Consider the following 25,702-nt stretch of genomic DNA (forward strand, 5'->3'; position numbering starts at 1 on the left):
CATACACAGGGCCCATTGGCAAAAAGGATGCCAGGAACAGCCGCGGACTTGCACTTCTATCAGGGAAAGGATCTTAGGGTAAAAATGGAATTTAAGGAGAGAGTTTAAAGCCACAGTGTGAGACTCACCAGCAAAGCAACCATTGCAGCCAAATAGAGAAAGCACATTAAACAACTCAGATTTCAGGAAAGCATCAGCAGGATTCAGACTGGAAATCTCTCTCCACCACCACACCTGCAGCTCATCCTCCAGCTCGGGGGTCCGAGTAATTCATTTCCATATTCAGTCAATCCGTGCAATGCATTCTAGCAGGGGCGGCGTGCTGCTGCACTTTGTAGAGAAGGTGCAACCTCAGGGGAAGCCAGAGTCCTTCTGCCCAAAGAGCCTGGGAAAACCAAGTTCTGTGACCCAGAAGAGAATGAAATAGAGGAGGGGAGGGAGGAGATTCAGAGAGAGACATGTACCACCTTGGATATTTCAAGTTCAGCTCTGAATCACTGATGTCCCATCATAAGCAGCAGACAGATACAGCCATGTCCCAAGGGAGCAGTGACTTACGGCCAACACCCAGCAGGCAAAATCCAAGAAAAGATCATAAAAACAGCTCTTGTTTCTATTTGCTCTTTAAATGTGACTCAATGGATCAGCTTCACCCCTTGTCTAGGGCACAGGAGGCAGCTTGTGCCTCCCTTCTTCAGAGGCTGTGGAAGCCCGTGCAGCCTCCATGAAGAGTTGTGCCCCTGATAGGAGCCTCTAGGAGCTACAGCCGAGGTGCGGAATTGCCACACACCCCTCCACCACCATCCCCCAGGTGTGCCCTGGAAGGGAGAGGGCCAGGCAGCAAGAGTCACTTTGCTATTGATGGGCAATGCTCCAGGGAGCAGCATGAAGGATGGCAAATGTCTGTAGTGCATGAGAGGTACCAGCACTGATGCCCACAAAGAGCAGATCCAAACAAGCCCAGCTCCTCAGCGAGCAAGAACACTCCTATTGTGAATCCCTTTGCCATCATTTGCTGAGGAGAACTGCTGGAACGACAGCCCTGAGATCCAGCTGATCGGCAGATCAGGTACACTGCTGGTGAGGGATAAGGTCTTGAATGGAATCAGGTCAGCCTTCCTGAGACCATCCCCTAGAGCAGCATGTCTCAACCTTTGCCATGCTGGCTCCACTCCAAGACCAGTCTCATTCAGCAATATGGCAAGAAGAGGGTGTCCAGGATCCCCAGGCTGAGAACCCAGGACTCAAGGAACCACCTCTGGTTTGGGGGAGAGGGTATGGCAGATTCTGTGCTCAGTCCTTGACGTCTCTGCAGAGACAGCCAGCTTGTGTCATATGTGGTGGGAAGTGTACACTGTTGGTAAATTGCCCAGTCAATTGCTTAACCACACTTTGGTTCGGGATGTAATATACTCAGGAGACCAAATAACCAACATCAGTCAGGCTTATTGCTACAAGTCATCATAATAGAACACAAGAAAAAAGGTTCAATACGATACTAATTTCCGGGAAGTCATTTCATGAAACATGAATTCACCTTACAAGAAAGGCTTGCTTCCAAAGTTACAAGTAAAAAAGTACTGTATGCATCATCTCAGGCTAGAGTTAACCAATCATCATTCTGTCTTGTTTGTCTGGTACCCTTAGCTCTTTGTTCTGAGCACACGCATTCCTGGTACCAAGGGCAGGAAGGCCCCTCCCAGGCAGAACACTCATATTTTGTCCTTACCTTTGGCACATTGCAATACAATACTGAGAGAGAGTAATTCCCTGCCTGTCACTATGATAAAACCCCCATAGGTCCTGATCCTGACAGATTTCCTGCCTACTTGAGTCAAAGCTTGCGTCAGCTAACGCAAGAGGTTATGGGACAATTAGCATGAGTGAATAGGATTATAGAAAGACATTTTATATATAAACATACACATATATACATACCCACACACTACAATGCTACATTCACATGGTGTACTTAATGCAGATTAATATTTGTGGTATGGGAATACATACTCAGCATATTTTGGTCAACACTGCTCTGTAGACACATCTACTATGATCAATATTTACAAAACAATGCTTTGGGATGTGAACAAAACCAGCTCTCTGCAGAGTCCGAGGAAGCTTCTCCGCTTTGGGCAGATATCGCCAGCTCGGGATAGGGGAAGGAGGGGTTTACACCTTCCGCTGAAGCACCTGGGATTGGCTCCTCTCAGAGAAAGGATAGGGGCTAGATGGACTAGTGGTCTGGTGCAGTATAGCTGCTCCTACTGACTGGACGGAGACCAGACAAGTTTCAGAGGCTGTCAGTGGCTCTCAATCTCTCCAGACTACTGTACCCCTTTCAGGAGTCTGATCGGTCTTGTGTATCCCCAAGTTTCATCTCACTTAACTACTTCCTTACAAAAAAGTGTCCCAGCACACTATTACTGAAAAATTGCTTACTTTCTCAGTTTTACCATATCATTATAAAGTCAATTGGAATATAAATATTGTACTTGCATTTCAGTGTATAGTATAGAGAGCAGTATAAACAAATCATTGCATGAAATTTTAGTTTGTACTGACTTCCCTAGTGCTCTTTATGTAGTCTGTTGCAAACCTAGGCAAAATACCTAGATGAGTTGATGTACCCCCTGGAAGACCTCTGTGTATCTCCAGCAGTACACATACCCCTGGCTGAGAACGACAGTGCTACCAGATAAGTTGTAAGTGATCAGAAGTTGGCTGGATTGGAAACAGAGCCCGAGAAGTGAAATAATCCATATTGCATTACTCATCCCTCCTGCCCCCAACACGACAGGCTTCCCTTTTAGACACCTCCCATGATTGTTGGGAAGAGTCCTACAAACAGGAAGGGTGCAGAAACACCTAGAACAGCTGACTCTCTTGCAGAGGGCTGCAATATTGGGCCAGAGAAAAGCTACTCCCCCATTTCAGGGCTGAGAGCCTGAGCTCCTGTGTTTCTCCTAAGCTGTGGGGTGGGCGAGGAAAATGTGCAGGTCATTGCTTACAACTTGTCACCAGACCTAGCCCAGGGTTGGCTAGCTTGAGAGCCACTCAGACCTCTCAAGCTGCGTGTCCAGCCCAGGCTGCTGGATGTTTAGGGTTTGTTAATTTCATTCTCCCACTAAACAAATTTTCAACCCCAAGTAGCATTCAGCTAAAGCACCACTCTGAAGGCCCCCAAGAAGCACCAGCCCACCATGGTGAGAGCTGGCTCCTGGGCACAAGCATAACCAGAGCAATAAAGCACAGTCCTTGCCTTGATTTGTAGATCACGGTACTTATTACCCTGAAAGGCACCCAGTGGTTAATGGCTGCAGCATGTAACCGGGTGGTAAAGCGAACAGAGGCTGTTCTCTCCGCAGGCTTCTGGCTCTCAGCCCTGCCCCACAGACATTAATGCTTAGCCCTGTTCCCCGGGGATAGAGACACAAGCATGCCAGCAAGGGGGCAGCTCCCTGCAGTGGATCCTGCCAATCCACCTGAGGGCAGCAGTAGTGCAGACACAGTGTAACAGGGTTCACTACTCACCACTGACCTGCCTCCTCATGGCTTATCCAGGGATTAGCTCACCACTGGTCAGATACCCCTTCCCAGTCACTCAGCCTCACCCTCCAGGACTCTGGGTAGTCATCATCTTTGGGACTCAGCCCTCCGGCCAGGTCACATCACAGCAGTTCTCCCCTTCCAGGGCTTTGCCAGCACCTCTCTGGACAAGCCATGCCTCTGCCGTCCCAAGCGGTCCTCCATTCTATGGCCAGGGCTGTACCACTGGCCCAATGGCTAGTAGAGGAACCCAGGCCTGCCTCCCACTCCGGGTTCCAGCCTAGGGACTCCATGCTCCTCAGCTATGGCCTACTTACTCCCAGACCTGGTTGCTACTTCCTGGGCTCCGTCCTATTTCCTCCTTCTACCCACTAGCATCTCTGGGTTTACTACCCATCCAAGCTTCCTCCACTCCCCATAGCTACTTCCCCCTTTGACTTCTTGCCAGACCCAGGGACTTCTAGCACACCTCCCTCCTGTCCAGGAATAGCTGCAGACTCTTTCTCCCTGCAGCCCACTTCCGTTCTTAGCTTTATAGAAGCTCCACCTGTTGCTGCCCAGGTGGGTTTCATCCTAACTAAGCACTGTTGAGCCCTGGCTCCCCTCCAGGTGCAGCTTATTGGCCCATCTAGCCTCTCTGACCCACTTCAGGACTGGTTATGGAGTCAACATCCCATCCCCCAAGGCGCTGGAGCCTTCACCACCGTGTGAGCAAGGCACAGGGGAAACCCAAACACAGAGGTAACCGTGGGGCACTGCAGTGGGAAGCAAGACATTGGGGGTGGCCTCACAAGCCAATTCCCACCTCCGATGGAAGATGCTATCTCAGGGCAGATAAATGGTACCTCCCCTACATATACAGAGGGGCGGTATCATCCCCAGCAGTGGGAGGTTTGCTGTTTCCTTTGCGAAACGGCGAGTTCAAAGCAAGCCCCTCTGTACTTCCTTTGTGGCTGGGAGCTGCACAGTTCCCCTGACACTCCCCCTCTTGCTGGATGGAAGTTCTCCAGAGCCTAATGGGTGATGGGTTTGGGGTTTTCACTCCTGCCAGGGAAGCAGTATGCGTCTCTCCAGAACAGAGAGATGGGCCAAACTCCTCACTTACAGTGGTGTGAGCTGCAGGAAAACTCCATTCACATTAAGCACGAGCCTGGGGGGAGCCAGAAGTATGAGTGATCCTCATCCCTGTTGGGGCTGGAGGGAAGGAAGGTCAGTGGCTAGATTGCCTGGATCTGTGACCTCCCACCGCCCTCCTACTGTCTGACAGTCAATAGCAGCAGCAGAGGTGTCTCAAGGGAGGAGAGAGCCACCCCACCCCACTGGCCCTTTTGAGGCTTGGCTCCCTAGAGCAGAGGGGCTTGAACCTCACTGGCCTCTGCCCCAATCACACTGGCCCTTGGCCAGATGCAGGGAAGAGCTTTTCCCTCCATGCTCCTTTGAAGCCCCATTCAGCAATAGTAGCACAACCAGCCAGTTTGCAACCTCCCCCATGCGAAGGACGGAGCGTGCAGGATTAGTTGATGCACAAAGCAGCATTACTGGCTAACATTTTTAGCCTGGGAGGGAGTGGAGGCGGGTGGGAAGATTGCCATCGGACTGCAGTTCCCTGTTTCTTCTCCACAATCCCCCGAGCCCTCTGGCTGCCTGGATATTTCTCGGCGCTGCACTTTGGCCACATTGCTCGTTACACAGGCAGCTACTTGGGGAGGACTGGGAGAGGAGAGCTTTGGCGCAGTCAGCGTTCCCAGCCACATACTCAGCCATGAGTAAATGGGAATGCTGCCGCCAGGGCTTCTGTGTCTTGGCAAAGCTTCCTAGAGTGGACTTGCAAAGAGTCCACCTGCCTTATGCGCTCCACTCAAGCCAGGGCCGCCTGGTCCTCACTGTCAGAAAGCAGTGACTGTGCTCAGTCTCCTAGGAGAGAACTGGAGGCGGCTTTGGAACATTTCCCCCCCTCCCAATTCGTTGAACTCTATCGCTGTTGTCAGAACTCCCTGCAAAGTTGCATGCACCGAGCAGACGGATAGCAGAGCAGTTAGTTCCCCAGCCTGGAGCACCATTCCTCTTCCAAGTGGGACGGATGGAGCAGCTGTGCTCTGCGTGCTGTGGTACCTTCATGATCTGTTTGCAGAGAGATGGCCTTGGATCAGAGAAGGCCGGTCTCACGTCATTGTGCGATAGCATTTGATCCGCTTTATTAAGCAGTACCATACCAGGCAGAGAACCGACAGCTTTAAGCCAAATGGTCCACATTTAATTTCCAGGGTCTAGGAGACACCTTCTGGGGGGCGGGGAAAATAGCTGAAAAATCACCTCTGAATTACAGCATTGGCTGTTTCGCTCCCATCCTTCCCTTAATACAGGACACTCCCCATTAGAGACGCCACAAGCTAAAAAGCTACTTCTGGTGGGAACTTAACAGGCCAAGAGGCACAAGGTAGCCAGTTCAAAACCAGCCTAGTGCTACATAACGTACCACAAACATGTTCTGCTGTAATTTACTCTAGATGTGTCTTTGTCTTCCTGTAAAGGGGATTAGAGCCTACAACAGCGGCCAGCTAGAGAAATTACTCTTCTTAGCTCAAATCGTTAGAGCATGGTGCTTGTAGTGTTAGAGGTTGAGGGCTCTATCTCTGCTTATGAAGCAGTGGGGGGGGGGGTCTTTTAATTGACTCTTCTCTTCTATGGACCAGCCACTAAAGGAGAACAAAGAAAGATCGCACACAGCCCCAGTAGGGGCACTTTAAAAATGTTATGTAAGAGATTGATTTTTGCATGGACTATTTACTTCTCATGGCTATTCCAGCCTACACATTTCCTAGCAGGAGCATATGCTAGAACAGGCAAGTGTAGTGTCAACGCTGGAAGGAAAGAAAGCAGCACATTGTGCATTTGTGCTCACAAGTCTTCATCTCAACTGGGTCTAAGTTACACCCACCCCACAAGGGAGCAGAAAAACTTACCTTGAGCTTTGTGCACTGTCACGACTGCTTTAGTATCCTGCATTCACTGCAGTCGCCGCAGAGAAGCCCTCCTCACGCTGCCTGGTAATTGTCTGAAGATTTTCACCGGCCTGTCTGTAAATTGTTCCAGTAAAAGCATTAGATCATGAACAAGCCAGGGGCTGAAATTTATTCAACTTGTTTCAGTGCTTCCATAGACTAAATGTCATATGCCATTGGTTACACAGGTCACATGATGTTTCTGCTTCCACAATTACTCCATTGGTTTGAATCTGCTAAGTAAAAGAGGGTGTATGGGGGAGGGGACTGAGGGGCTCTTATTCAGTGACCAGGAGACTAGGCTTCAGAAATGGAAATTCTCCCAGTTTTAAGTGCACAGGCTTTGCAACAGACGACCGTTACTTTCGAGACCCAGAGTCAGCCCTGGTGGTGCAATACAGCCAACACGTATTCCCGTGGTAATACTTCATGCAGAGGCCCAGCATTTCCAAGGACATTGGTGTTGGGGGAAAAAACCCATGTGCGTGATTTTTTGTAGAGGAGGGACCAAAAGCCACAGAGTGCAGACAAGGCTGCAGTGAAGAGGGCTTTGGGAGTCAGCGGAGTGTTTGGCTGCCTTTCCAATGTTGCAGAGTTCTGCTCCAGAGGCCAGGAAGGAAACGCAGCAGAAATGAACAGCCCCTCAAAGCAAAGAATTCAGTTAACATCAGGGAGGTTGGGAGTTTGAGTTATTGATTGAGCCCAGGAACCAGGATAGATTTGGCTTGAGGTGCAGGCTTTTTTATCAGCTTATGGTTCTGCTCTCTGCAGTGAGTTTTTGCTGCAGCTACAGGGTAGCCTTTGGCAGTGGAACAGAGAAAGATGCATCAGCATCGAGAGGGACCACGTTCTCATATAGCCTGTTAGGCCACCTAGCAGAACCATGACCCCTCTTCAACTCCCTCACCTGGCAAGGTGGCTCCAGCAGCACCTGCTCATGCAGTTTCCCCTGCCCAGCCCCTGTCCCCACCGCTTGCTTTTCCTCTCCGCTTCTCACAGTTGCCTAGTTACTCCCCCCGCTGACAGGCAACCAGAATAAACTACAGAAAACTAGTCACGAAATAGCTCCGCTGTTCATGCCCCTTTTGTCTGAACTTTTATTTATTTGCTTCCGCTCACACAGTCTCTGCATGTGGACTCTATTATTGGTAATTTTGCTTTTAAAAATGTGCTTCATCCCCAGCCCATTCCCAGCGCGTTGCCTGGCTCCCGCTGAGAGAGGCTGCGGAGCACTGCCGTGCGCATTATTCCTCTCTTTGACTGAATCCTCCCGAGGACAGGCTGAGCTTTCGAAACCCCACCGCACCCGTCCAGGCAGGGCGAGGAGAGCAGTGGGGTGCTGGCGGGGTTGTGACCCTTGGGCAAGCCGCAGGTTTACACAGGGTGGGGAGTTCCATTTAAAACTCACACAGCAGCTCCAAGCACGGACACTTGGGCTGCAGAGGTCGGCCCGTCCCAGCTTCAAGGAGATCTTTAATGGAGCAAGCTATTAACAATCTTTTATTTCCCCTTCCCTTTGGCAGCCGCTGTAACGTTTGCTCCTGTTTGGCAGAGTTCCGGGCAGAGCTGCCGGATACCGAGCGAGTGAGAATTGGACGTGACAGTTCCAAGGGCCGCTCAGACTGGGGCTCTGCAAGTCATCCCCCGAGAGAGGGACACCTTTGGTTTCGGCACCCACTCCATGAACAGCAAGTGGATGCTGGACTTCACAGGCAGCAGCTGAGACATCAGACACAGAAGCAGGGTGACCAGATGTCCTGATTTTATAGGGACAGGCCTGATTCTTGGGTCTTTTTCTTATATAGGCTCCTATTACCCCCTACCCATCCCGATTTTTCACACTTGCTGTCTGAACACCCTACACAGAAGCTAGCCCAGTCCTGAGTTAACGGCACCTATGACCCCCTCAAGGACACTCCTTCTAGGTCTTGGGCCACCTCTTTTGGGGCCTGAGCCTCTCCCTCCAGAACAGGGCCTGAGAATGCAAAGCCTTACAACTCCCCATGGTCACCTCAGCAGGCCTGACCTCAGCTCAGCACCGGCAGTGCTGCTCTCTGAGTGACCAGCCAGCTCCCATGAAGCCGGGTTCTATTTATTCAAAACAAGGGTATTTCAGAGAAAACATCGTAAAACAATAGACAGCTTCTCCACAAATCTAGTTTCGCAGGCCCTTGTTCATCTTCCACATGGAGACCCGGTAGATCTAGAATACCTAAGGTCCTCCTGCAGGGCCAGTTTCTGTTGGTCGCTGTCTCATGCTTATCAGTTCTCAGATGCTGTGTCCCAAGCTCAGGGGCTATTATTTAATGCTGTTTCAAGTCCTTTGAATCAGTTCAAAACAATCCTGCACTTTATCCCCAGGGAACAAAACTTCAAAAGACTTGTTACCTGCTTTGTTTCAGTATTGGGGATTTGCATTAGTTACCCCTGTTGTCTTTCGGTTCTGCTGGAAGCGTTCCTTATCTCCGCACAGGGACAGCATCGCTAACAAGCCTGTACAGATACAGATTTATAAAGTTTGTCTAAGAGCCTTGGAATAGTCCACAATTCTGTAGCATCGCACCTGTTACAGGAGTGACTGGCCAGGGAAGGGGGGGAGAGATGATTGCCACAGACCTAAGAGCAGAGAGCTGACTCCAGAATAAGAGGCAGTAGCTCTATATTATAACTAGTAAGTGGGAGAGAGAGAGAGCGCGCACCATGAAGAAGCTGGTATTTGTCATGACTTCTAACAAGAATGGTGATATTTCTTTTCTCATCTTCTGCTCCACTTATCTAGATCGAAAGCTCAGCAAGAACCAGCTTCAGGAGCAGCCTCTGGCCTCCAGAGGAATCCTACCCAAGAGGTCACTCAGGACAGGCCTCTATTCATTCTGTACAGTACATGGCACAAGAAGGCCCTGATCTCAGTCACAGCCTCGCAGAACTACTATAATCCAACCAGCAGCCACTTGACATTAAGAGATGACAAAGGAAATAAAGTTCCATGGCTAAACTCACTGCTACAGAACATAGAAGCAGGCAGCATAGCAAGAGTCAGAGAAAAAGGACTGGACAACAGCACTGGATACCTGATTTAGGAATACAGGAGAGCACATGCAGCTCCACTACCTCTGGCTCAGTGTGGAGTTGAAGGATCATCCAGAGCCTGTTTCGGGCCATAAGAGATCACTAACTGGGGTCAGGAAGAAGACATCTGTCACGGAGTGTGGGGGGGTCCAGCCCTGCCCCCCTCTTCCTGGGATTCACAGTGACTCTCAGCCAGCCAGTAAAACAGAAGGTTTATTGGACAATAGGAACGCCGTCTACAGCAGAGTTTGTAGGCACAAGCAGGACCCCTCAGTCAAGTCCTTCTGGGGGTTCAGGGAGCTTAGATCCCAGCTTGGGAGTCCCTGCATTCCACCACCCAGCCCCAAACCAAAACTGAAAAACCATCTCCAGCAGGCTCTCTTCCTTTGTCCAGCTTCCGGGGCAAAGGTGTTGACTCCCCCTCCCCCCTGCCTGGCTCAGGTTACAGGCTCAGGTCCTGTCCATCACCTACAGTCATCCCCTGCTCTCCCATCCCCGACACAGACAGTCCCTACTGCATCACAACATCCTCCACATCCAAGTGTGCTATGGACCTGCACAATTGGCCAGGTGTGCTACAACAGTTCCTCTTCCCTTGGCCGCTGCTGGATACAGACACCTGACCAGATGAGCCAGCCAGCCAGGTGCATGAGTTCCTGTCCAGCCTCCGGTTAGGACATATCCACCATACAGAGGAGCAATGGGTTTGCACCGCGAGTAGTCCAGAAGCTACGCCCACTGACTAGCAACGGCTCCCCTGTTCTTCTGCTTTGGCCCCACCAACTCTTGGTAGTTTAGTTTGGGGGAGGGGAGTCTGTCCTGCAGCTATAGCCCAATCCTCCCCATGGGCTGCCTGCCAGAGCTCACCCCTGCCCTGATTTTGTACACACACAGCTGCAGGCACCCAGCAAGCTCCATCCTGGTGGCTGCAGGCACAAGCCATAGCGCTCAAGAGCCTTTAGCGGGGATCTGGAAGCTGTCGTTCTGGACTGCAGGGAAGGGGAAGCGCATACAGAAGTACAGAGCCGATACCCCTCCTGAAAATCCCTTTGCATCAGAACAAGCTGTAACCTACAGCACACAGAGCCCTTCTAGTCTAGGGGGGAAATCAGCCTGGGAAGCACTTTGGGCCATGATCTTTCAGTGGAGAAAGAGAGAGTGATATTGGGCCCAAGATCAACCCTAGAGTCAGTGTAGTTGCATGAGGACAAGTTTAGGCTCGTCTCTTTCTCCTGCCAGAGAAGCTTCAGAATAGCAGCTGAACTGTCAGTGTGACAAATAAAAAAATTGCCCTCCTTTCCAGACATCCGGCCTCAGGACATTGCTGGGTCCGGTTTTGTCCATGTGCAGGAAGATTGCCAAGGACTCTCTTTCAAACCGGAGTTGTGCCTTTGTGCAGCCATTCCTCCTCCTGCCAGGAGTGGCTTGTCATGTAATTGGAGTCGCAGGCATTACCTGTTCAAGCATCTCTTTCATCAGCTGAGCAGAAACCAAACCAGAACTGTCCCAGTGCAATAGCTCTGGAGAACAAAGCTTTGATGGATAATTGGGAGTTATCTGCAGCTTACAAACTTGATGTGGAGTCAATGTTTCTACCAGTGAATTCCTCATTGGTTTCAGTCTGCTAATTAAGAGAGGGCGTATGGGAGGACTGGAGGTCTCATTTAGTGACCTGGAGACTAGGCTTAATGATGAATGATTTACATTTGGGGAGGAAGTTAAGTGAGTCGTATTTCCTTCCAGCCCCCACTGTAGGGGGGGTAAGACATGCACTCTGCTTCTGCAGTTCTCAGCACCCCCCCACCACCACCACCTAGGGCACTCTATTGTGGAGGTGAGTGGATAGATTAGCCCCAAGGTTGCCTACTACAGTAGTTCTCAACCAGCAGTACGGGTACCCTTGGGGGTATGCAGAGGTCATACAGGGGGTACATCAGCTCAGTTAGAGATTTGCCTGGTTTTACAACAGGCTACATAAAAAGCACTGGTGAAATCAGTGCAAATTAAATTTCATACAGACTTGTTTATACTGCTCTATATACTATACACTGAAACGCAAGTACAATAGTTATACTCCAACTGATTTATTTTAGAATTGTGGTAAAAATGAGAAAGCAAGCAGCTTTTCAGTAATAGTGTGCTGGGACACTTGTGGCTTTAGGTTTGATTTTATAAGCAAGTACTTTTTAAGTGAGGTAAAACTTGGGGTACACAAGACAAATCAGACTCCTGAAAAGGATACAGTAGTCTGGAAAGGCTGAGAACCACTGGCCTAGTTTATAGGGGTGGATGGCTCTAGATCCAGTTGTCTCTTGTAGTTCAAACCCTGCCTACTTCAGAGTCGCGAACAGCCAGCTATTCCACCCTTCTCTAGAGAATGATCTAGAAAGAGTCACTGGAAGAGATGAAGTTACAGAAGAAGGGAACCAAATTGCCTGGGAGAGAACTGGCTTCAGCAGCAGCCTCGGGCCTCCAGAGGAATCCTACCCAAGAGGTTACTCAGGACAGGCGTCTATTCAGTGCCACACTGGTCACTCCTCCGTGGCAGCACCACTCATCTGGGGGCTGTTGCCAAGGTGAGATGGCAGGTGCCTTCTGCAGCTGCAGGCCCCTTCCCTGGCAGGTTTCTGTGCCTGATCTCGGTTGGTGATCAACTGCTCACATAGCTGGGGAGGCCAGTCTGGATTCCAGTCCAGGCAGTTTGTGAGGCACGGGTTTGCTTCTGGAGAATTTCACAGGATGGCCACTTTGCCTTTGCAAGTGCTGATGCAAGCTATCGCTTTGTTAGAAGGGAAGGTTTAAAATCAAAATGTTGCTAAACAGATCCACCTTCACTCAGTGATGGTGCTTTTCTGGAGGGAGAGGCCAGATTGGATCAGCTTCAGGAAATGGAAGGTGAAGGCAAGCCCTCAAGTTCCTGGGATTTTCAGAGTCGATTCGGAGTATTCTGCACAGCCCTGCTAGCCTCGGCCTTTGGATCTTACCTACATCTCCATTAGGAAGGCCCTTTTATCCATCTCCTAAAGGTTAGCAGGCCACCCCCCCCCAGCTCAACAAGAACTACTAAAATGACCCTTCCCTCAAGCCCCCCGGCATTTTGCAAGGCCTCCTTTGCAGAGATCACTGCAAGAGTTCCTTTGTTTGCATTCTGGGTTCTGAGCACTGGCACCCAGCCTACTCAGCTGATAATAGGCTGCCATAGAGAGACTATTATAGTCCGCGTCAGCACGTTATTTGTTTTGTTATAAGCTTGAGCCAGGGCATTTTGTAGGGAGCTAGTGCATGCACACTAGGATGTTCCCTTCCTAATGGGATTGGAGCAGCACAGTCCATCACACAAGACAAAGGGAATATGTTGACTGCAGCTAAATGGCACTAAGTACAATTATGGTTTTCCAGTTAATTGTGCTGTGCTCCAAGGACACTGCTGAAGGGTAATATAGAAGCAAGAGCTGTTGCAGGAGGCAATGCTTCGTGACCTCCTGCAAGGACAGAATCTAGGCTCCCCCAGTAGAGAGTGTCACATATTGAAGCGGTTCCACTTGATCTTAACTCAAGGAGCTGAAGTTTCAAAGGCACTGCAGCACCCTTTGGGGAGGGATGAGACAGCAGGGCACTTTTCATACAAGGATTTTTAGGGTAGGTTCAATCCGTGCCCCAGTCACCCTTCACAATGTCTCTTTAAACTGGACAAGACTCAGGGGGATGAAGAGTACTGGGCAAGATTGCTGCCCCTTCCACCAGCTTTTCTGGCACCTTCAGGGGAGTCAGAAACCTGGGTTTAATCAGGCTGTAGCCATGAGAGTCTGTGGCCTCTGAAGTCACAGATGGAGCTTTATGGCTTACGTAGGAGCATATATACAGATGAAGTGGGCTGCTAGTGCAAAAGGATGCAGAGTATTTTAATGCATGTGCTGGTACATACACCTCTGCAGGATGGCACATGAACTGACCCGTGGTGGACAGAAAGAGTCTTCATTAGTGAATATAGTAGAGGCTTGCATTGTTGGAGCAAAGTTACATCCCGACTGTCACATGACATGCCAGGTGACCAGAGTGATGACCCCCATCAGCAACTCCCTGCACCAGTGAGTTCTGTGAGCTTTATGCAGACTGTCTCTGAAGATGATTCCTGCTATAGAACAAAGTCACTTTAAGGATGCAGTTTCCACTCTGAATCCCCCGGTTCAATCTGTTGCAGACTTAAGAGATCATCTCTGGGTTTGTAACAGTTATTTATCAGACAGCTAAAAATAAACGGCAGGGGCCAAACTCGTGTCTGGTGTGTTGCCCATTTGGCCCAAGAGGATTTTAGACACAAGACACATTGGCCCCTCTTGAAATGAACAGCTAGAAAGCACTTCAAGCCTTTCAGTAGCCCACATGGGTTTCAACACGTGTCTATAGCATAGAACCCAACGCTGTTGCTTAGAAGCCCCAAGGCAAAACAGATTTTCCCAAAGGATGGAGCATGGGCAATAATGCAAATGCTCATAGACAGAGTGTCCAATAAGGCTCTAAACTCATACCTGCAGCTGGACTAGAATAGAAGATCAAAAAAAGTTGAATGGAACATTTCTCTACTGGAAAAAACCATCTACTTTTTCCCATGGGAAAGTCAAAATGAAGTGTTCCTGGGACTCCAGTCATGGACTGCAGCAGCTCAGCCACAGGGAAAGATTGTGGTGCATCATGGGAGATGTTATCTGGCCAGGGAGCAGGGCCCAGAGTGAGAATGGGCCCTGAGGGATCCAGAACTACAAAGCCCACGAGTCACTGCTGCAACCCTTGCTGAGGCAGAAGCGAGTGTGACCTGACCTGTTCGGTTCAAAGAGGTCAAAAAAAGTTTCCACTTTGTCCCAATTCAGGACAAGAGACAGATGTCAGTCTCCGAATTTCCCATGGGATGGCAGTTCCCTTTTTTAATTAGAGATCTTCCAGAGGTCCCAATCCCAATCTCAAAAAAACTAACTTCCTCATATCATCCCCTTCATTCTAAGGGACACTCCAAATATTCTGACTGCCTGAAAGGGCCTCTGTGCGTGTCAGCAGATTAAGCCTATTGATTCACCTCCATCTTTCTAGAGAGGCTTATATACTAGGGAAGACAGGTTGCTGTAAAGATAGATAAGAGTACATTTGCATTAAAACCCCCACAAACCACACAGCCACCAGCTTTCAGAATATGACAGCAGCTGGAGCAGTGAACCTTTGCTAGGAGAGCCAAGCTAGGGAGGAATCTAACTGTAAGTATAGATTATTGTGTCAAGATAGAGGAAGAAACAGAGCTTGGGGTTGCGTTCCTCAGTGATTTATTTCCTAACACAGTAGAAGTGAAAAGGGCTCCTTGTTTCTTTCCCAGAGACAAAATTACCAGTAGGGCTTTTTCAATACTTCTGACTTTTACAATCAAAGAGCAGAAGGAGCAATGATTTCTGTATTAAAACTTTATGGTACGACACCAGTTGTTATGACATTTATATGGAAGGCCACAAAAGGTCTCTCACTTTAATTTTCCCTGGCACCAAGTGCCTTGGATGAAAGTAAACCAATCTTGGCCAAAAATAGCTCTTGGGAGACCACAATGTCTGATCTCAGGGAATTTCCCCCCACCCTCACGGTCACTGTGCCTCGGTGGGTCATAGGGCCGGCTTTAGGCACCACGGGGCCCGATTCGAAGGAGCTTTAGGGCAATTCAGCCGATTCTCCGGAACTGGGCTCCGCGCCCCTAAGAGGGCCCCGCAACATCCCAAAGGAGCTGCTGCCAAAGTCCTGCTGCTGTCTTTGGCGGCAGCTCAATCGCTGCCGCAGAGGAAGGTCCCTCTGCCGAAATGCCGCCGAAGACAGCGGCAACGCTTGAGCTGCTGCCGCCGACAGTGCCGGGACTTCGGCAGCAGCTCAATCAGCTGCCGCTGTCTTCGGCGGCATTTCGGTGAAGGGACCTTCCTCCGCGGCAGCGATTGAGCTGCCGCCAAAGAAGACAGCGGCAGGACTTCAGCAGCAGCTCCTTTGGGACGTTGCAGGGCCCTCTTAGGGGCGCAGAGCCCAGGTCCGGAGAATCAGCTAAATCTCCCTAAAGCTGGCCCTGGTGGGTCACAACTGAGGATACCAGATTCAGGACAAACTATGGAGAAATAGGATAGACTCACCCCAATGGTTATTCTTCCATAAGATCTACCAAGCCAGTAACAAACGTAAACTTCTGTCTCACCCCACTGGTTAACTAGAAGTCCAAACTGCAATCTCCCTCGGCGTCCCAGCCTTTGTTTCACTACCCAGGCCCTAGACTGAATGATGAGTGGTTATTTAAAACCAATTTCACCAAACAAAGGGTTCTTCTAATCCCAAGAGATCAGCCACATAGCAAGGTCAATATATAACTCAGGTCTTACCCAATAACCACGCAGTTGTCAATTCTTTAGTATCTAAAGGTTTATTTAGAAGAGAAAAGAAGAAGGAGAGAAGTCTAGGTATCATCACTTCACCATCTGAGCCACTCAGACACTGATGAGTTTCTTCCCAACATCCCTGCAAGCCAGGTAACTGAGGCACAGAGCTCACGGGCCAGATACTGGCTCCTACCGTGGCAGCACAAAGCAGTCAGATAGCTGGCTCCCTCAGGAAGGAAGGAAGGAAGAATCAAATAACAAGAAAAGAGATGGGAGCTCTGGTGGGCAGTAGAACTGCTGTTGGCTAGGAGAAACCAACCGGCATTTACTGATTACTGAGAAGGACCAGGCAGCAGTCTACTTGTCCACCCCCTCCCTCCAAACAAATTTCTTGAAGTTTGTTGCCTATGGAGAACGAATCACCTCTGTGGTAGTTGAAGGACAAACACACAGAGAACCTCCCCACATCTTCTCCTAGGGCTTGTCTTCACTACAGAAGCAATTCAGGCTTGTACTCATGTATTGCCCCTACCTGCTCCCGTCCACACACAAAGCACTCTAACCCCAGTGTAGAGGTGTTTTACATCCAAGCTAGCTGGTTCATCCTGGATATAGGCTAGAGCTCAGGTATTGCTTTCAGTTGGGCTAGTAATCCGCCCACTTTGCCCTGTGTATACAAGTTAAATCACTCAAATGTGCTTGAGTGCCCAGAGAACAGACAGGTTCTCCCACAATTCACTGGGAAAGAATCAGAGTGGCTCAGCTCAGGGCAGCTCAAAGAACCATGAGATGTGCCCCCAGACGTCCTAGCAACACACACAGTGCAGCACAGCACCAGTGAGGATGCAGTCAGTCACTGAGGTTCAGCTTTCTTGTGTGGCTGCTTAGACCTGGTGCTGATCACCACAGTTAGCTCTGCAGTAACAACATCCCTTCAGTTGGGACTAGCAAATGCTTCAGGGCAGGGACCAGACCTTGGTATGTTTGGGGACACCAGGAGGTGCTGTGCAATCCCAACCAGGGCCTCTGGGCATTACCGCAAGGTATTTGTTAGTGAGTTATTGAATGAACTCCATGGACCTCCTTTGGACAGCACTGGCTTCCTGGCAGTGTTCCTGGGCTCGGTGGTGACTAAACGAGACACAGCACGTCCTCCATCTCAGTCTGTCTCCACCTGCTGCAATGGACATTGGCAGGGTCTCTGAAAGCTTATGAGGGGCACAGCTGCAGGCAGACAGAAAGCCAAACTCTGCTTTTAGAGGGGTGGAGCAAGGGACGTTCCAAACCAGAGCTGAGAGGGTCTTTGCTCTACCTTGTTGCTTCCATTAAAGGTCACACTTGTGTGTTAGCCATTCTAGAGAGCCAGATGGCAACTAAACTGCCATGCAATTCAAAGAGGGCTGCTTAGCTGTGAAAGGACTCACTCAAGCCCTTGGTTCCAACACACGAAGTACCTTCTGGCTGCTCTGGCAGAATTCCACCCTTCCCTAAATACACACGCCCCACTGTATGGTGCTAAGATTTGACCTCGCCCCTGTTCTGTCCCATACTCCTCACCTTCGGGCCTTCTTTCCTTTGGTCCAGCCCTCTTCAAAGAGCAATCAGAGAAATCAGCTGGATGATGGCTCAGTGTGTAACCTAATTCAGATTAAAGACTTGGCTGCTCTTCCTAGCTATTGGGAGAGATGTTTACAAAGCTAGTTCCTCACGCTGGCAGCCTCTGTGGCGTGTATTGCACTGCCTCCTTCACCGCAAAGCAGCAGTCCTGCAAAGGCCAGGTGTACAAATGCCACATCAAGTTCAGGATTCCTCCCAGTCAAGATTAGTTTAGCGAATGACCTTAGGATGGGACACATTGTAGAGTATTAAAGCTTCTACAGGTATAGACATAGGAGATGGAGGAGGCTCAGGAAAATCAAGCAAGGAATTGACTCCTGCTGGAGTCAATAAGAGTTTTGCCAGGAATTGGCTCTGTGTTTTGGGAGAAGAACAAAAGCTGCTCTTCTCCGAGCTTGTTACAGGTGGGAACAGGTTAACTCAACAGACGCGACCTAGGTCATGCTGCACCATGCATGCCGTGTTGGGTTTTTGGTGAGTATAACCTTCAGGCAGCAGCTCTGCACCTCAGAAGGAGACGAAGGCCATCCAAAAGCTTTTAGAGGCAACATGCGCTGCTTCTGTAAAGAGCTGCACCGCAGCTAACAAGCAGCAGTTCTCCGACATCCAAATCCTGTATGTTCCAGTGAACAGGACCAGCAATGGTGGTTTCACTAGTACCTTCTGGTGGCTCTCAGTCCTTGTACTAGAGCAGTTTCACAGGCCTTGTCAGAAGTTACCCATCACTCTTTTTGAAGTGGATATTTTTCATGCCCTTTCCTTTCATCTCATCAAGAAGCTTTTTAGACCATTACATCTTCAGATTGGAGGAAATGTTTAAATTAAGTGAAATATAAAGGCTCAAGAGGCAGCTCATGTCATTTCCCAACAAGACTATAAAAATGTGATGACAAAGTCTCCTGAAAAGTATTGAGGCAGGAACAAGTGATCAGAATTAATGGGAAATGTATGCTGTCCCTTCTCAGATGTAACCCACGGAGCAGTCATTGATATGGAAGCAGGGCCTAAGGTAGCTGGCAGCAGATAATGTTTCACCTCCATCCAGATGGGAAGGATGCTTACATGCGATGATCCATGGTGTGAAGGCTGTATGCCTGCATTGGACAGGGTGGCTGAAATTTGCTCTGCTGACATCAAGCCAAGCCACACACACGAGTCTTAATCCCTCCCCTAAAGTCTGAGGATTTGTTTGGATCTAGGGATTTGGTTCAGTCCTGTCTCCAATTTAATGCCTGGCTTAGAAAGAGGGAAGAATAAACCCAATGCTCCTCTAAAGGCCATACACCATGCACAGCTACAAAGTGCCTCTTTAACATGAAGGGTTCCATGGACTCCTGCTGCCCCATTGCCAGTCGGAGCCACTAGAATAGCCTCCCTGCATTGTCTCGCAGTCAAAGCAAAGACCTGAGACACACTCCCAACGTCCCCTTTATCAGTGTGCTAGCAGGCAGCCAGGGCAATTTTGTGCCCCGCCTAGAGCCACCACTGTGCTTATAACGGCCCACAACAAAACCCAGGATCCAAACTGCAAGAAATCAGGACCCTGATCCCATCTCTACAGCTAGTGTAAAAAGACTTTACATAGCATCCAGCTCCCTCCCCTTCCACTTCCTTGTTTTCCTCCTGTCACGGAACACACACTTGTTAGTCTCAGAAAAGGTTGAACTCCCCATGGTTCTGACTTTTCTGTTTATGTCTAATCACAGGAATTCGAGAAGTCAACAGAGCAAATTCACACTACAGCCTCCCACCTTGAGGGTGGGGAAAGGGGGAAAATTGTACAGCACTCCAACTTCCTGACGCAGAGTCAAAACGCCGCTCCAGCTAGGCCTGTCTGCTAATGTGTATTGACAGCTTGAACAAGAGCAGACCCCGCAGAGAGCCCTCGCAGGGGAACAGCTTGAGAACTGTGGAGTTTGGCCAATATGATTCAGTCCAAAAATCAGATTTTCATTTAGGGATTTTGTATTTTCTTGACAGGGCTGAGATTAAAGGTCTTGATTAATCTCTAGCCCAAGTGCAGAGCTGCTGGGTGTGATTCAGAAGTTATGGCCATGAATAATAAAGGCCATGAGGAAGGCTGCAGATATCCCAGGGAGGTCAGGAGTTCTCATCTGGAAGGAATTTTTTCACTGCACATTGTGGATCTCTCCTTTGCTTTGACATTTCAGGTATTTCTATATTTAATGGTTCCTCCTGCTGACATGGTGATAGCAAGCCAGGGTCAGGAAGACATGCTTCATTTCATGCAACTGGAGTGCACAGTGTCCCAGGGAGAGCATGGTGGTGTTCACTCTCATACCAAGCATCCAACATTGGCCAGTGGCTGATTAGAAGCAGGATTCTCCACTAGAAGGACCACAGGGCCATTCCAGCATGGCAAGGCCTAATGTTGACATAGAGAAGAAGAGCCCCAAATCTTTATGGGCATCTCTTAATCGTAACAGCGCTGAGCCAGAAACTATTTACCTATCCCACAAATATTTGGAAGGCCTTCGCCTCTCCCCTTCCCCTCACACCACCCCCTCCTGTCATCTCAAATGGAGACAAAAAGTTGAAGTCTTGAAAATATTCACAAACCAAGTTATGGAGGGGGGAATATTTATTTCAGGTCAAAACAAAAAATCATTTTGAACCAGAAAAGTAGATTTTTTTTAAGGAAGTCAAAACAAAGTATTTCAGCAATTTTGAAACTGACAATTTTTCACATTGGGAAATTCACCAAACCCAACTCTATTTTGTGACCAGTTTGGTTCTGATGAAGCAGCATCTTTTGACAAAACATGAATCACCAGAAAATTCAGACCAGCTCTAACCCTAGTAAGGTTGGGTCCATCTCGCTGAGGGGCAAACCTGCGAGCTTTAGCCTGTGGGGCCCTCTTGGCCACGGCTTGATGTGTACAGCACGGGAGGCCCAGATAGTTGTCTCTCTTGGGACTAGCTGGAATCCTCTGGCAGAGTCCTCTGTGAGCATGGAGAATTGCAGTTTGCGTTGATCAGTTCTTGCGAGGGTCCCAGCAGCTCAGACTCCAGTGGGGTGAGATTGCCACAATCAGTGGGTTTGCCAGAGCCATTAAAGACTGAGCAGGAGTCTCCTCATAGCAAAGCCTTCACAAGGGTTTAACACTGAAGATATTTAGGATGCAGCAGCCATTTCAAATCCTCCCGAGCCCACTACTGAGACATCTCTGAAATACACCAGGGTAGCTTAGTCTAGTATATCCCTCAGATTATCTGGAAGCCACTAGCGCTTGCCTTGTAAATGAAAATTAAAAGGGCAAGGCTTCAAATTGCTACAGTGAGGATCATAACACATGCACTGGGACTTGGCTGCCACAGGCTGCTAGCAGCCCATGTGCCTACCTAAGAGCAAGATGCTGAGGCGGGAACCATGCATCATCCTAGCACCGTGTGTGCTCTGAGGGGTTGTGAAAGTGATGTGTCACTAGAAGTGTAATGGCGTAATAACTCTCCCCTGTGCAGTCTGGGCAATGACAGATCTTTTAATGAAGGATAATGGTATTTTGCATTTAAATATACTGCACTGTTGACTCATTACTGCAGTAGCCCCAGGAAAAGAGCAGTAAATCAGAAAGAGAGGGGGCATTTGTCAGTTGCGGGTTCTCGTTGACTAGAGATCACAATGCACAGAGACTCATGCTGTGCTAGGGTTCCCCTGCCAGTTGGGGAGTTTCTCTGCAGCGACATCCCTCATCGATTCAGCACCGAACTGGAACTGAATGGGCCCTAGCAGTGCTGCACTGGCTGGGCTGGAGACTGGCTCTGTGTTTCCAGTGTAGTGTCTGACAGTGACTGGGACACAGGCCTGTATCCGGTTGCCTTAGGGTATTCCCCTTCATGTTCACAAAAGCCAAACTGTAGCACTCGCTAGCTCTCAGATTCCGCACACACAGTGCCCCAGGACACACGTCCTGTCCTGTAAGCAATCAGGACAGGACGTCTGCCACAACAGGCACGAGTCCAGCCCAAGAGGCTTTGCAACCACTACAGATCCTGGAAGAGTAGGGTTAGCTAGGACTATGTAGAGGCTTCTCTTATTTCCATCCTGCTAAATTCTCAGGAGTTCTTCCTGCATCTCTATCATGCATCTCCCCAAGGGTCAGAGAAAAGACATTCCCTACAGGAATGCCTCTGGAAAGCAAGTGGTGAGAAGGCAGCATGAGAACATGGCCTGCTCAGGACTGGGTATTGTTATTTATACTGCAGTAGTACCTATGAACCTCAGTCAGACTTGAATCGTCCAAGATAGAGATTCTCTTTGGGGTGCCCATTGGAAGGGAAGGACAGTCTTTTGGTTAGAGGCACTGGACTGAGAGACAGGAGCCCAGGTTTCCATTCCTGGCTCTTCCACAGGCTCCTGCATGAGCTTGTGCAAGCCACGGTAATAACAAGGGGCGGGGAGGAATGTCATTCAATCACAGGTTACATCTGCCACTGATTGTGGTCCACTTGAACATCTAGCCAAAAGGGGGTTGTCATACCACTATGCAAGACAATTGCCCTATCAGGGGAATTGCTCTTCAGAGCAGTTTCCCTGAAGTTTGTGTCTTTTTCGCTGAAGAGAGAATACAGCCAGCCGTGTGATGCTATGATTAAGAACAGATGAGGACATTTAAGTCACTAGCACACCTCGTTAGGATGCTGCTGGGAACAGCGTTCTCGTTTGCATTTGTAATCAGAGGAGTGAAGCAGATGGGGACTGCCTTAGTTTAAAGTGATGTGTCTATTAAAATAATACCATTAGATCCTCTCCTATGGTTTGTTGCAATTGTAAGAATATTTGTCATGAGAACAGATTATCTGTATGATGCTAAATTCCAATTGCATGTTTTATTTACAAGAAAGCACTGCCTTAGAATGGTAATGCTTTATGCAATGGATTATACAGTGCATTTCAGGAACATGTAATGCATTTAGGGTTTTCTCAAGATCTGTGGGCAAGAGGAGGAGAGATCTGACCAAGCAATATGGCACGCTAACAAACACAGTGAGTGCCATGAAGCAGCCAGTCAGAGAGTGGGTAACATGGGACTCAATATAGAAAGGAACATCTCTCCTTCCTCTGCAGTCACCCCTCTGGCAGGGTTGTTATTTACCCTGCAATTCATGTGCCAGGCTGAGTTTTCATAGGTCCATCCCTCATCCTGCAAGTTAACTTGGGACAGCTACAGAATCTCCACGTTTGGGGGCACTGTGACTGGACCTGAGCAAATCACGGATTTGTGTGTCAGGGGCCAGACCAGAAAAAAAATTCCATTTTGGTTCAAAATGGATTAAATTTGGAGGGGAGAGAGGCATTCCTCAATGAAATGAAACAAACAGTTTCCATTTGAACAAAGTGTTTCATTTGACCCAAACCAATTTGGTTTCAGGTGGGTTTTTTAAAAACTCTTTAAAACAAAAACAAAACCAAACAAGTTTAGCTAAATTTTGAAGTGAAACATCGTTTTGGAGTGCAAAGTCAAAATATTTCATTTAAAAAAAATCTCCAAACAAACCATTTCAACTTAAAAAAACAAATCCCCATTATTATTCAGCCAGAACTACTCGAGGAATTCAGCCCAAATTCATTAATAGTTTCAGTCACCCCAAAACAGCATTTGCCTGGAAATTTACTATTCAACTGAAAGAGTCGCCCAGCTCCAACTATGACATTGACTCTTCATGCAACTGCATGAGGGCACGGTGTCCTCCCATAGCAATGCAATTCCTCTACAATGAGGCTCTTGCATTCCTTGACTGTTTGCCAATGCAGGATAGATACAGGTGGTGGCTGGTGGAGTGCAACACATTTGTTTGTTGGGTTGAACGGTACCAAAATAGCTCCAGTTTCTTCCAACTCAAAAGACAGGGCAGCTTTGAGAATGACCGGAGAAGCCCACCTCCCGTAGCATGCATTTTACTGAGCCCCAGGAGTTCACTCTCTGCAGTAAGAGGGGACAGAGCTCCAGAACTTGGACCTTTCGGAAGTACTGGGAGAAGGCACTCGCGCACCAAATCCTGGGGGGTGCTACAGTGCAACTGGGAGGTGCAGCAATTGATGCTATGCGAATAGTTAAGATACATCTTTTCTATCTCCATTTACAGGGGATAAGCCTGGCAAAAAAATTACATTAAAAAACAATTATCAGCATGGATGATCATGAATTTACTCAAGAGAATCATGGATCCCATTTCATTTCAGAGCATTAGGGGGCCAGGAAAAGAGCAACAGATCCTCCCCCAGCCCCCAGAGATGGGATGGGAAAGAGGTTCACAAGAGCAGATGAAGTAGTGGGCTGGGGAGCAAAACCCCCAGTGGAGCACTCTCGCCAGTGGAAGCAGCAGCAGCTCTTTTTGAGACCACAACACAAGCATCCTAGAGAAGGGACTAGCAAATCCTAGAATCTGCAGCTCCCATTGCAGCCAGCCTTTATGCTGAGATGCTCACAAAGCAGATCTGCAGGGAGGCTGGGGGTTGGTGAATTAAAGCTACAGAAAATTCTCAGTTATCAAAATAAAATTAGACACCAATGCTGATAATTCTACAAAGCATTTCTGATTAGACACAGGCCCCACTGGAGTTATTCTCCCTGCAGGGGGTAGCAAGATAGCCTGCAAGAGCCTGCTAGACTTACAGATACGCACCAACAGAAATAAATAAAAGCAAACCCAATAGACATGCCAAATCTATAATAACCTACCTATGGTGGCTGAAAGCACAGATCTCTCCATTCCCATGGCCTGGTGCCCTTTTTCTTACTCCAGGGACACCTCCCAGCTCCCACACAATCCCTTCCCTATTGAGCTTCTCTACCCAGCACCCTCTGCTACCCACTGCATGGGGGTTTTATGCCGAGTCACCTCCCATCGTGCCTTGAGACCAGGTTAGCCCTGCCCTCCCTGATCACTTCTGAGGGAAGAGCACCTCAGCCAATCCCTGACTTCTAAACCACTTCAGGCCTGGGAGTCTATGGAAAGGGAAGCCCCTGGCAGCAGTAGAGATCTTACCCTATTGTGTGGCCTGAGCGGTGGGGTGAGGGCTCAATCCCATGTGTACGTATCTTGGTCCATGTGCGCTCTGTTACCAGGCGGCAGAGATTGCGAGGGGGTAGGTCTGGGCATGGACAGTCTGCAGTGACGGTACTTGAACTTCAACCCGTGCAAAACTGAACAACTTGCACCCAGGCAGATATTTCCCAGGGGAGTTCTTGCTGTGTTAACTTGGGCTGAGATTTGGTGCAGTCTCTTTAAAGTTATCTAGAAAAGTGCCCTACACTGCTGTTCCTATCCAGTACCTTTTAGCTGTGCTTAGCGGGGGCCCTTTGCAATCAATCCAGGAACCATGCTCTTTTGGATCTGTACCATTCACACACAGGGTATGTCTGCACAGCACCTGGGAGGTGGGATTCCCAGCTCAGGGAGACATGCGCTAGCTCCGCTCGAGCTAGTGCCAAACAATGGCAGTGTGACCGCGGCAGCACGGACGGCAGCTCGGGCTCGCCACCAGAGAACAATCCTGCCTGACCAGAGCCGTCCCTTGGGTACAGCGAATCAGGGCAACCGCCCTGGGCCCCACGCTTTGGGGGGGCCCCACGCCTGGGTAAAGTCGTGAGGAAGCGGGCGGGCGAGCAGGGTGAGGAGGCAAACGGGAAGGCGAGCGGCAGGCGGGCAGGCAGGGGGTGAGGAGGCAGGTGGGCAGATGGCAAGGAGGAGACTGGTGGCGGGTGGGAGGTGGGCCATGAACAGGCAGACTGAAGTCTGAGGAATCCCACTCTTGAGGTGGACGGCAGCCTGAAGTTTCTTCACTGATTGCGTGGACTGAGCCTAGCAGAATCAGAAGACACCACCCAGCTCTCCCCAGTCCCAGGACTTTGGTGACGAGTATTGTATACGGTGGGTCTCCAGTTCGAAGGAATGGAAAATAGCTGTTACCACTCAAGAAAGAGATCTTAGAGTCATCATGAAGAGTTGTCTGAAAACATCTGCTCAGTGGCAGTCAAAAAAGCAAACAGAATGTCAGGAACCATTAGGAAAGGGACAGATAATAAGAAAATATCATAATGCCATTATAAA

The 25,702-nt window shown here is 49.1% G+C and overlaps 1 long non-coding RNA gene across 1 annotated transcript in view; it reads right to left on the bottom strand.

The window, feature by feature from the left end:
* Positions 1–25,702, bottom strand: part of LOC120386259 — a 117,479-nt gene that overhangs the window by 57,973 nt on the left and 33,804 nt on the right. Inside the window, exons 3-4 of the long non-coding RNA XR_005589615.1 lie at positions 8,940–9,044; positions 6,513–6,626 (exon numbers count right to left, since the gene is read on the bottom strand). This is a non-coding gene — a long non-coding RNA (uncharacterized LOC120386259). The remainder of the gene's footprint in view (positions 1–6,512; positions 6,627–8,939; positions 9,045–25,702) is intronic.

This window comes from Mauremys reevesii, linkage group 18 (assembly GCF_016161935.1).
Source record: "Mauremys reevesii isolate NIE-2019 linkage group 18, ASM1616193v1, whole genome shotgun sequence".
Lineage (NCBI taxonomy): Eukaryota > Metazoa > Chordata > Testudines > Geoemydidae > Mauremys > Mauremys reevesii.